This window comes from Eulemur rufifrons, chromosome 1, assembly GCF_041146395.1.
Source record: "Eulemur rufifrons isolate Redbay chromosome 1, OSU_ERuf_1, whole genome shotgun sequence".
Lineage (NCBI taxonomy): Eukaryota > Metazoa > Chordata > Mammalia > Primates > Lemuridae > Eulemur > Eulemur rufifrons.
Window position 1 is genome coordinate 69,845,016 of NC_090983.1, and position 13,627 is coordinate 69,858,642.

Genomic DNA, 13,627 nt, shown 5'->3' on the forward strand with positions numbered 1-13,627 from the left:
TTTACCTCAATGAAACATTTCATATACAAAGTCATGGATGTGTCTTGCTTGTCTGACCACTGCAGGGTCAGTCACTAGACCCCCACCTACCAAAATTTCCTATGCCATAATGTAGCCAAATAAATAAATTGGAAAAATCTAACACAAACTTTAAAACAGAGGTCCTTGATAGCTTTATTTATTGTGCTTTATTTTTTAAACTTTATCTCACATTATCCATACCAGAATGTGAGGGCATTTTCTATACTTTTTTACCTATTGGATATTCTAAAGAGCTAAGCATCAAACATGGACAATTTTTTAAAGACAGTTATTATCATACCTTTTTACAGCTTGGAGAGTAGAACCAAATAAAAACCTTCTTTGAAGTCACATAGTAATTTGCTTAACTGAGATCAGAACCCAGTTCTCCATGATGCTAGAACCTGGGCACGCTATCCCATGCCGTCTTGCCTCAGAAATCAGATCACCTAATGTAATTCCTGTCCTCTTGTGACTATGATCGCTAAAAGCTTACCCAGTAACTATCTTCCCTTTCATCCTTATTATGTATCCAAAGAGCAGTTGTATGTGCAGCTACAACACTACATGTAACAGCTTCTTTTGCAACTAAGAGTAATGACAGATAGAAAATATTGGGTAGAGCTTCCAGGGAATCTCTTTGAGGAGGAATAAATCAGCTGGTAACATGGCCCTTTGTCATTGCATTTTTTAATTTTTACATTCTTGCCTTTTAGAAGACAAATATGATGGCTGGGCTCCAGTAGTCATCTTAAACTATCGGAAAACACTTGAGGATGAAGTCATATGACTAAGATGGTGGAACAGAACTACACAAGGAGAACAGATTCCTAATGACCTAGGAGCTATAATTCCAGCCCAATGACCAGGCTTCCTTTATGCAGAGGTCTGGGGTTACCAAGCAAAGAGATGAACTAAATTTCAAAGGGTAAGAGCCACTCTGAGGAGAGCAGGACATATGAACCATTTCACCTTTGACAGAATGAATATGATAGGAATGGGTGGTCACCGTGAAAGTGGGTAAGAAGAAAGCAGCTAAAATTGTAACAAATACTTAAGGGCCAGAATGGGCCAATAGAACAGTATAGACACTCTGAGATCTTTCACACACAAAGGGATACACATTCACTCATAAGCTGCCTTATGAATAAAGACTGAGGCCGGGGCAGAATCCACAAAGAGCTCTTTGGTAGCAAAAAGGCACAAAATCCTTCCTAATTCCCCAGATCTTCCTCTAATATTATACAAACCAAAAGTTAGCCTTTTAGGACCAAAACCATCATACTCCAAGGCCCTGGAAAAGATCCATAGTTTCTGCAGAAGTAGAAGCAAAAGCCATGGGACCCTGCTGGAGGGGCAGGTAACTTTGTTGCATCCAGAACCCAACACTGACACAAAACAGAGATCTGCTAACACTGGGGAAAGAGCAAGACACCCTCTCCTGCCAAAGAACCAGCAGATTCAAGGAGTTTGAGCACCGTGGGAAGAATGGGCAGGAATGCTGAAAGAGCCATACACCTAAGGTCCAGGTATACAGGCTATGTCTAAGATAAAGACTTCAGAAAAGGAACCAAGAACCCTCCTGTCCCCACCAGGAATACTGTGCTAATAATAAGCAGCAGCACTTTAGCACTGGGGGAGATCCAAGAGTGTAACAAGAGGCCTCCTCCCTTACGCAAGCATGCGAGAAACACTGAAAGGGCTGCAGAAAAACACTGAGAAAAATCCTCTGGCATCCCAGGTTAAACAAATAAGCTTGTGGGGGAAAAAAATCAATATAAATAACCAGACTAACAAAGTAAAAGAGAGCAATCATTTGATAATCTCAACAGATGCAGAAGCATTTGATAAAAATCCAAAACTTGTCTATGAAAGTTTCTGATTCCTAACAAAATCGGAATAAAAATAATTTTTCTCAATGCAATATATGCTATTTACAAAATGACTACAGTAAACATCATTCTTAATAGTAAAATGATGAGTGTTCCTTTTGATTTGAGAATAAGATCAAAATGTCCACTCTTCCCACTTGCATTCAGCATTGTTCTCAATATTCCAGACAAGTCAGTAAGACAAGGAAATTAAAATAAAAGGAAAAAGTTTTAAAAGTATTAAATAATACTATCTCTGTTCACAGGCAACATGAATCTTTATGAGAAAATTCAAAAGAATCTACAGAAAAATTATTGGAATTAATATGTGTTTACAATGTATTGTATGCAAACTCAATATAAGAAATGCATTTTTTTATACAAGGAACAAAGAGAAAATAAAAATTTTTTTAAAGATGTATCTTAATATTATTAAATTGCATAAAACTTCTAGGCACAAAATAACTAAAATATACAAGACCTCTATGCAGAAAACCATAAAATGTGATTGAGAGAAATTTAAAAAGACTGAAATAAGTGAAGTGTAATAGTCACTCCTTACCTGGGGTTTCACTTTCTGTGCTTTCCATTACCCTTGGTCAACCATGGTCTGAAAATATTAAATGAAAAATTCCATAAATAAACAAATTTATAAGTTTTAAATTGCTGCTGTTCTGAGTAGTGTGATGAAATCTTGACATGTCCTGCTCCATCTGCCTAGGACCTTAACCGTCTCTTTGTCTAATGTATCCATGCTGTCTACACTACCTGCCAGTTAGTCACTTCGCAGCCTTCTGGGTTATCAGATCAGCTGACGCAGTATCACAGCCCTTGAGTTCAAGTCACCTTTATTTTACTTCATAAGGGCCCAAAAGCACAAGAGTATTGATGTTGGCAAGTTGGATATGGCAAAGAGAAGCTGTGAAATGCTTCGTTTAAGTGAAAAGACAAAAAAGGAAGGAAGGAAGGAAGGAAGGAAGGAAGGAAGGAAGGAAGGAAGGAGGGAATCATATACTGAGGTTGCTACGCTATGCCTTAAGAACAAATCTTCTGTGAAAGTATAAAGAAGAAAAAAGAGATTCATGCTAGTTTTGCGGTTGCACCTGAAACTGCAAAAGCTGTGGCCACAGTCATTCACCTGACTTCATCTCATCACATAGGTATTGTATCATCTCAAATCATTACAAGAAAAGTACAGTACAGGAAGATATTTTGAGAAAAAGAGAGATCACATAACTTTTGCTACAGGATATTGTTATAATTGTGTGGTTATTAGTCGTTAATCTCTTACTATGACTAATTTATAAATTAAACTTTATCATAGGTATGTACATATAGGAAAAAAACGTATGTATAGGGCTTGGTACTAACCATGGTTTCAGACATCCACTGGGGGTCTTGGAATGTACCTCCTGTGGGTAAGTGCTGGATCTACTATGTTCATAGATTAAAAGAGTTAATACTATAAATTACGCCAGTTCTTTAAAAATTTACTTAATACACTGAATACAATTCCAACTAAAATCTCATCTTTTTTTTAAACTTAACAAACTAGTTCTAAAACTCACATGAAATAAAGCAATCAAGATGTGCTTGAGTACAACCATAGTGGAAGAATTTGTTTTAATAGAGATCAAGAATAATTAAAAAGTGACCATAGTTAAAATAGTGTTACAAGTAGTAAGAAGAGACTAATAAACCAATTAAACAGAACAGTTGGCCCCCAAAAGACCAAGAAGTGTATGAAAATTTGATTTCAGTTAAATAGAGTATTGAAAAGGCAAAGGAGATAATTTTCAGTATGATTCTAGAACAACTGGATATCTATTTGGAAGAAAAATAGAACTTCTACCTTAACTCATTCACCAAATCAATTGCTATTGGAAATAAACTTCAAGAGGCAAAAGAATGATTAAAATTAAAATTAGAAACATCAAAAAAACTCCATTAGGAAATTGTAAAAGCAAATCATAGAAAGGGAGAAGATATTTGTAACATGTTTAACTGACAAGAAGTTCTTAATCCAAATATAACTAACTTCTGAATATTAAGAATTTAAAAAAACAATGCAATAGAAAAATAGGTAAGACATTTGAATAGGCAATTTACAGGCAATAATATCCATATGGCAATTAAATCAAATGACATAACCAACCATATTATTGAAAAAGCAAATGTAAACTAAACTTTGACCAGAATAGCTAAAATTGAAAGGACTGATTATACTAAGCTTTGGTAAAGACGAAACAATGGAAGTCTTACACACTACTGACTGGAGTGTAATTCATATAATTACATTGGAAAACTGGTAGTATCTACTAAAATCGAAGATTTGCATGGAATATAACCCAGAAATCCCATTGATAAGTACATGTCCAATAGAAATGCATGTGCATATGCAGCAAGAAATATTTAAAAGAATGTTCATGGCAACATTTTTCATAATGGCTCAAACCTAAAAACAGCACAAATGTCCATCAACAATGCAATGAATAACTACACTATAGTATTTTTATACAATGGAATACCAGATAGCAATGAAAATGAGTAAATCACACAAAAACATTAGTGAAGCATGGGTATTTATTTCTAAAAATTGTTTTGTGCCATTAATGCTCAAAAATTCATGAAAAGCTTAAAATGGCAATAATTCTGTAATTAAAATTGATACATTAAAAACTTACATATGAGATAAAATTTAATGAACATAACTAACATCTATTGAAATTTACTGTCTCAAGAGCCATTATAAGTGTTTTATCTATTTGACCTTTACAAAATTCAGAAGACATAGTACTATTACTATTAATATCCATTTCAAAGGTGAAGAGACTGAGCCACAGAGAGCTTAAATAATTGACACAAAGTCACACAGCTAAAGAGGCCTCATTTTGGAATCTAAAGCAAAGCAGCAGAATGGTTTTGGACCCCATGGTCTTAAGAGCAATACATTATCCTGCTTCTCCAGTATAGAAAAAACAGAGATATTCCATATGCTGTGTTATGTTTTCCCTTTGTCAAAATTATTGTTTAGTATGATAGGTAAGCTAATTCTAAAATATTGGTCTTCCATGGACCCAACAAATTAAATCTTTAATTTACCACTCTGTCCTTGTTTCATTTTTAAACTCTGCTACTAAAGGAAGATGAATCACATCAAGATGACATATTTACTATTCTAATTTATAATTGAGTAATATCATAAATTACACTTCCTGTTCCTGTTGTCCAGCATACAAGTGACTGTATACAAGAGATTCATCACTAGCCATAAGGGATTTTTCTCCCTAAAGGTCAGGAGCATTTTCTCCCTACCCAAAGACTTATCTAAAGAAGGATTAAACTCTCAAAAAAATCTGTTTCTCTGATTATTGGCAACATCATCTGCTGGTTCAGTCAACCTGGAAACCTCAGTTACTTTTTCGAGGAATGACAAGATACAGTGGTCACCAGAGAGATTCTGGAGCTTGACCCAAGGGATCAAATATCAACCCTGCTATTTTTTACTTAGGTGACTTGGGACAATTTGCCTAACTAATGTCTGCATCAGTTTCCTCTTGTGCAAAATGGAAATAACATTAGTCATTAGCACTGAATACAAGCCTGGTACTTAGTAAATCCTACACAGGTGTTAATTATTATTATTATGACTCCCTAAATCTATTTCCTTCCAAATAAATCTCACATCCTCCTATTTCTGCCTCTCCATTTCCACTGCTATGACCTCAGGTCTTGCACTCATCCCTTCCTTCTCATGCTGCTACAATTGCCTAAAATTGATCGTCTCGCTACAAGTCTTTCCAATTGCAATCAATTTTGAAGACATCACCGGACTAATATTCAAAAATGACTCTTTTTGTTCACAGGATTAGCCCTCACAAAATTCTTTCTCTTTTAATTGCCTACCGATTAAATTCAAATTTCTTGAATGGTTATCAGTATTTCCCACAACCTGGCACCAGCCTTATTTTCCATTGTTACCTGCTTTTAGTCCAATATAAGAAACGTATTCTGTTGCCAAACTAATTAGTTTTTCATTCATCAAATGTGAAGTACCTCTCTTCACTTCTAAACTTTGGTATGCCATGTCCTTAACTACTCTGTTAACATTTTCCGTCTGCATTAAGTTATAGCCCAAATGCAATCTCTATGATAAAATCTTGGGCCAAAGCAATTCGTAATTATATCTCCTTTCTAAGATCTTCTCTAATGCTTTATTTTTTCATACATTTATACCTTTTATTATTTCTCAAATTATTTGAAATGGATTTTTAAGTTTGGTTAGTTTATACCATTCTCATGATGTGACTTACCATACTCTCAGTTTTATTTACACCAGGACACATCTTATTTCCTCAAATTGAAACAGAGTTTCCTTGAGAGTACGTTTTGTCCTTCCTTCCCACTTGCTCCAGTATTTACTAGCTCGTGCCTTTCACATTTAGGACTATGCAATAAATATTAATTGAACTAAATGAAATAAAATCACTAAACAAATTCACTAGCTTTGTCTTCCAGAGACCAAATCTGGAAATTAAAAGTATTCAGTAAGTCCTTCATTATCAAAACTAAGAGTAATGCGGGTACATGAAAGATAACTTACTCATTTTTAGAGCAGTAATCTTTTAAATACTAGTACATCTAAATACATCTCACAGATTAAATGTTGCTAATGAATTGTTTCAAGAAGTGAATTGAAGGGATTGGGACCAGTGTATGGCTAAAGTAGAAGAAGATGAAGGTCGCCAAAGATTCCAAAAGGGAAAGCATCAGTGTGGCCAGTATGTTGTAAAGGATGGTGCTAAAAATGCCACACACCTGAAGAGGATAAAGAGGAAGGCTACTGGTAAGTGAAGCTGAACTCTTCATTCCGAACTTCTCTGCACTGAATGAAGTGGCTGAAGGACTGCAAGAAAAAAGTATGGCCAGCCACTCCAAATTCTGAAAAGCATAACAGAAGCATAAGATATGGTCTCCGCCATCAAGAAAGGAACTTTTTCACTTTTTAAATTTGCTGTAATCAAACAGCATTTTTTTCAAGGCAATTCATTTTTGATCTCTGGGTGGTCCCATTGACGATATAAAGCATTTGTTATTTCTTTTATTTGAAATGCAATCATAAAATATTCATTTACTAAAGCCTTTTTATGTATGATCTGAGGTTTGGGAATACTGTTTTATGCAAATAAAAAAAGTTAGGTCAGCCACAGAATCTCCATGCTTAACACCCAGGTTAAGAAGATATAGAAGCTTTAGCATTAGATAAGTAGGCTTCCAGCTTCATTCCCATGAATGATACATTTAAATTTCATTTTCCTAATATGAAAAAAGAGGATACAACATATGTGCCTCATAATATTATTGCTTAGATTAGCTGCAATGTTGGATGTAAAGTGCATGGGATAAAGTTGATACTTAATAAATGTTTTCTTACCCACAGTTCTTCAGTTTCCATGACTTGCTTAATAGAACATTGGATAAGCTTGTTCTTCCAAATTATCTGATAACCATTTAACTATTTTATTTCGTTTTTGTAAGTTTCCCGTCTCCTTCAAGATATGTATTTCCGACTCCACAAGCACTTCAAAATTGCCCCATCTTCTCTCCATAAAGCTCACACACACTTTTAGTCTGTAATCAAGACACAATAGGATATACATGCATGCTGACTTTATATACTGTATATATGCGATTGACTAAATTTTGTTTTTTCACTAAAAGCTCAAAAAGAAGCAAATGGACCTACTAAAAGCATCTTGCTCTCTGTTTATAAAGAAAGCTGAAGTTTAGTTTCTTTTTGGGCATATCAATTAACAGTATTCACTAAATACTTTATATGTGTACTTTATATGGCATGATTATAAGGTTATAATGTTTGATAAGCAAACATACTTGAATTGAAATGTCCAAATAAATCAATTCCAATTTAATAACTACTAACACTTAATGAGCATTTACTATGTAGCTGGAACTATGCTATACTTTACATGTGATTATCAATTCACCACAAATGAGGTCGTTCCTAATCTTATGTTCATTTTAAAGAGACATCAAATAATTTGTTCAAAGTCACACAACTAATGAGTGATAAATCTAGGGTTTAAAGCTGGGTGTTCTGAATCCTGAGTCTGGATTCATCAACCACTACACTATGCCACATTTTTACTGAAGGAGTTTCACTGGGAAACAATGTACAAACATCAGTGCTGCCATCATTTCTTCTACATTCTAGTTTTGAACTGTGCTCCAGATCTTCGCATTTCATTAAACAAGGCAGTTGAGCATATGAACACTAGAACTCTATGAGTCTATGGTCCCTTCCAACTCTAACATAATATGACGACATTTAATTGTGTTCTTTAATGAATTAAAGAAGACTTTTGGAAAACTCTGGAATACTAATTCCAAATACTTTTTATCAAAGAATAATTTAAGTGAATCCATAAACTTTCTTTCAGGAATCTGCAGTTCTACTAATTTCCTCGTAGTTCAAAACAGTCCAAGTCAGGAATTGGAAAGTATCATTTGAAATGGAAGCAATGACATGATAGAGAACACAAAAAAAAAAAAAAAAAAAAAAAAAAAAAAAAATCTGTAACATTGTCAAGATAATGCTTACGCAGAACCAAAATCCAAAAGAAATAACCAGAGTGTATTTGAACTCTTAAACTTTTAGGCCCTTAAATTGAAGTAATTTAACTTATTCTAAGTTACTCGTGGAGGTAATATTTTATGAAATGTCTTATATTTGAAGCCTAGATTCATCACTTTGAAGAGATATTCAGCAAGCTATTAAAACTTTTTGGGTCTCAATTTTCTCATTTATAAAACAGGAATAAAAATAATGATCTTAAGATATTTGGGGAAGTTTTAAAAGCAATACTTATATAAATTGCCTGACACACAGCAAATCTTAATACTCATTAATTCAATACTTCTTTTTAAATTTTCCATAGCAACACAGGCTAACATCACTAATATTTCCTTTATTCTTTTCAATTTATGACTAAGTGGGGAAAAAAAATCTCCATGAATAAGTGAGAAATGTTATGTGTGGGTAATACAGAACAATAGTAAAACCAGTCATTAGAAATAGTGAAATTATACAACTTAATTCAGACTAGCAAATAGCTCATCAATTTTTTTATCTTTTATATATATTTTCCTTCAATATTCATGCTATCAAAAACCGTAAATAGAAATGTGTTATTTCATGACCGTCTGCCAAATTCATTGAGCATGACTGCAATTGAGTGGAAAAATAAAAATACATATTACTGTATGTGGTACTTGGCAATTTCAAAATGATGTGTAAACATTCATTCTCAAAATGCTCTCACAAAATGCATCTGTGGAAAAAGAAAAAAAATCCACACAAGTAAGCAATTTGCCAAGGTCACAGAAAAACTAATCCAGATCAACACACATTTAACCTTTATACACTTTAACATACTAAAATAGGTTTTGCAAAATATAGATTATACATCTAGTAAAATATAATGGGCTGATGAACAGAAATATCCCCAACTACATGCAAATATTCTAAACATCAGTCAAGGAAGACACTTTGAAGTAAGAGGTAAGAAATGTCTGCACATTGGCTTCAGAATTATATGCAAGAAATGCAGTGCCCAGAGAATATTGGCAGAACTGCATAAAAGGAATTCAAAAATATGAGCTGTTTGTAAGTAAATTTAGGTGGAGATTTGAGGTGATTATTCAAATAATTCAAGTTTTTAAAATGTACTTTTGTCTGATATATGAGGATCACTGAGTTAGAAAAGAAGTTTGCTTGATTTATTCAGAGAATTGCACCAATTCACTTTGTAATTGCATTTCAATTCTAATTGAAAAGCATGCACTGAGAAAAATGCAGGCATGCGACTTGCACCCCTCAGGAAAATACACAAACAGATCCAGTCTCTGTTTCCCAGAGAGGCAATATGATCACAAGACGAAAGTGATTTAGTCAAGCTTTATTTTATTTATTTATTATTTTTTGTTTGTTTTTCAGCTCATTAAGGGGGTACAAAAGATCAGGCTATATACATTGCCCATGCCTACCCACACCCCCCCCCAGTCTGAGCTTCAATTGTGTCCATTCCCTAAACTAGGTGTGCACTCCTCCCCTCCCCCCACCCCATCCCCCCCAGTCAGAACTTCAAGCGTGTCCATTCCCCAGGCAGTGCGCATCGCACTCATCAAGTAGGTATACATCCATCCCTTCCACCCAGCCCCAACCTCTGTCCGATACCCAATTGGTGTTAATCCCAAATGTGCACTCAGGGAAACCAGTTTGCTGGTGAGTACATGTGGTGCTTATTTTTCCATTCTTGGGATACTTCACTTAATAGAATGGGTTCCAGCTCTCTCCAGGAGAACCAAAGAGATGCCATATTGCCATTATTTCTAATAGCTGAGTAATATTCCATGGTATACATATATCACATTTTGCTAATCCATTCATGAATCGATGGGCATTTGGGTTGTTTCCACATCTTTGCGATTGTGAATTGTGCTGCTATAAACATTCGGGTGCAGGTGTCTTTTTTATAGAATGACTTTTGTTCTTCTGGGTAGATGCCCAGTAATGGGATTGCTGAATCGAATGGTAGGTCTACTTGAATCTGTTTAAGGTATCTCCACATTGCTTTCCACAAGGGCTGCACTAGTTTACAGTCCCACCAGCAGTGTATGAGCGTACCTATCTCTCCACACCCACGCCAACATGTATAGTTTTGGGACTTCTCGATAAAGGCCATTCTCACTGGAGTTAAGTGATATCTCATTGTGGTTTTGATTTGCATTTCCCTGATGATTAGAGATGTTGAACACTTTTTCATATGTTTGTTAGCCATTTTTATATCTTCTTTTGAAAAATTTCTATTCATGTCCTTTGCCCACTTTTTGATAGGGTTGTTCCATTTTTTCTTACTGATTTTCCTGAGTTCTAAATAGATTCTTGTTATCAGTCCTTTATCTGATGTGTAGTATGTGAAAATTTTTTCCCATTCTGTAGGTTGTCTGTTTACTCTCGTGACTGTTTCTTTGGCTGTGCAGAAGCTTTTTAATTTGATCAGGTCCCATTTATTTATTTTTGTTGCTGCTGTGATTGCCTTAGGGGTCTTCTTCATAAATTCTTTGCCTAGGCCAATGTCTGTAAGAGTCTTTCCTACATTTTCTTCTAGAATTCTAATAGTTTCTGACCTAAGGTTTAAGTCTGTTAACCACCGTGATTTGATTTTTGTGAGGGGTGAGAGTTGTGTGTCCTGTTTTAGTCTTCTACATGTGGATATCCAGTTTTCCCAGCACCATTTATTAAATAAGGAATCTTTTCCCCAGAGTATGTTTTTGTCTGCTTTGTCAAAGATTAGATGGCTATATGAGGATGGTTTTATATTTGGATTTTCTGTTCTGTTCCACTGGTCTGTGTCCCTGCACTTGCGCCAGTACCAGGCTGTTTTAAGAACCACAGTCTTGTAGTAAAGTTTGAAGTCTGGCAAATTAATACCTCCCATTTTGTTTTTGTTGTTTAAGATTGCTTTTGCTAAACGGGGTCTTCTCTGGTTCCATACAAAGCGTAAAATTATTTTTTCTATGTCTGTAAAAAAAGATGTTGGTAATTTAATAGGGATTGCATTGAATCTGTAGATAACTTTGGGCAGTATAAACATTTTAACAATGTTGATTCTACCGATCCATGAGCATGGTATGGTTTTCCACCTATTTACATGTTCTGCGATTTCCTTCCTCAGTGTTTCAAAGTTCTCCCTATAGAGGTCCTTTACCTCCTTAGTTAAATATATTCCTAGGTATTTTATTTTCTTTGTTGCTATTTTGAAGGGTACTGAGTCCTTAATTTGGTTCTCCATTTGACTGTTATTGCCGTATATGAATGCCTCTGATTTGTGTGTATTGATTTTGTATCCTGAGACTTTGCTGAATTCATTGATCAATTCCAGGAATCTCTTGGTTGAAACCTTGGAGTTTTCTAGATATATCATCATATCATCAGCAAAGAGTGAGAGTTTGATCTCTTCTGTCCCTATTTGGACTCCCTTGATTCTGCTCTCTTGCCTTGCTCTTGCAAGGACTTCCAATACTATGTTGAAAAGTAATGGGGACAGTGGGCAGCGTTGTCTGGTTCCAGTTCGAAGTGGGAATGCTTTCAGTTTTTCCCCATTCAGTATGATGTTGGCTGTGGGCTTGTCATATATGGCTTGTATCATTTTTAGATAGGCCCCATCAATGCCTATTTTGTTAAGTGTTCTTATCATAAAAGGGTGTTGAATTTTGTTGAGTGCTTTTTCTGCATCTATTGAGAGGATCATATGATACAAAAACTCAGGGAATTCACCAAGACAAGACCAGCTCTCCAAGAAGTACTCAAAACAGAGTTACACATGGTCCAGCACAAGAAGGACCCTCGAATGTAACACTAATCAACAGATAAATATAAAAACCCAGTTATCATAATGGCTTAAGAGAGAAAACAGATCAATGAAATTCAACCCAACTTGAGGAAAAGCAATCTGTCTCACTTATCAGTTCTCTCATTAAATGTGAATGGATTGAATGCCCCACTCAAGAGACATAGACTGGCCCAATGGATAAAAAAATATAAGCCAAGTATCTGCTGTCTTCAGGAAACTCATCTAACCTGCAATGATGCATTTAGACTGAAAATAAAAGGGTGGAAATCAATATTCCAAGCAAATGGAACCCAAAAGAAAGCTGGTGTGGCAGTTCTAATCTCCGATAACGTAGTTTTTAAATCAACAAAAGTAAAGAAAGACAAAGATGGTTACTATATACTGGTGAAGGGTACAATTCAACAAGAAGACATAACTATACTTAATATATATGCACCCAACCTAGGTGCACCCAGATTCATAAAGCAAACCCTACTTGATCTGAACCAAATGATAGATAACAACACTTTAGTAGCCGGAGATTTTAACATGCCACTGACAGTTCAGGACAGATCCTCCAAACAAAAAATAAACAAAGAAATAGTGGACTTAAATACAAAGCTCGATCTAATGGGTCTGACTGACATCTACAGGACATTCTACCCAAAAACCACTGAATATACTTTCTTCTCATCAGCTCATGGGACATTCTCCAAGATTGACCATATCTTAGGACATAAAGTATGTCTTAAAAAATTTAAAAATATAGAAATTATACCATGCATCTTCTCAGATCACAGTGGAATAAAAGTAACAATGAACCCTAACAGAAATCCTCACTTCTACTCAAAGTCATGGAAGCTAAATAACCTTCTCCTGAACAATCATTTTATAAATGAAGAAATCAAGTTGGAAATCAAAAGATACTTTGAATTAAATGACAAAGGAGATACAACGTATCAAAATCTGTGGGACACAGCTAAAGCAGTCCCGAGAGGAAAATTTATTTCCATAAATGCCTATACCAAAAAGACAGAAAACTTACAAATAGACAATCTAATGAATAGACTCAAAGAGCTGGAGAAGGAAGAACAGACCGATCCCAAACCCAGCAGAAGGCGAGAAATTATTAAGATTAAATCAGAACTAAATGAAAAGGACAACAATCAAACCATAAGGGAGATTAATAAAACCAAAAGTTGGTTCTTTGAAAAAATAAACAAAATTGACACACCTCTGGCTAGACTAACCAAGAGCAGAAAAGAAAAATCTCTTATAACCTCCATCAGGAACACGAAAGGAGTAATCACGACTGATGCCACA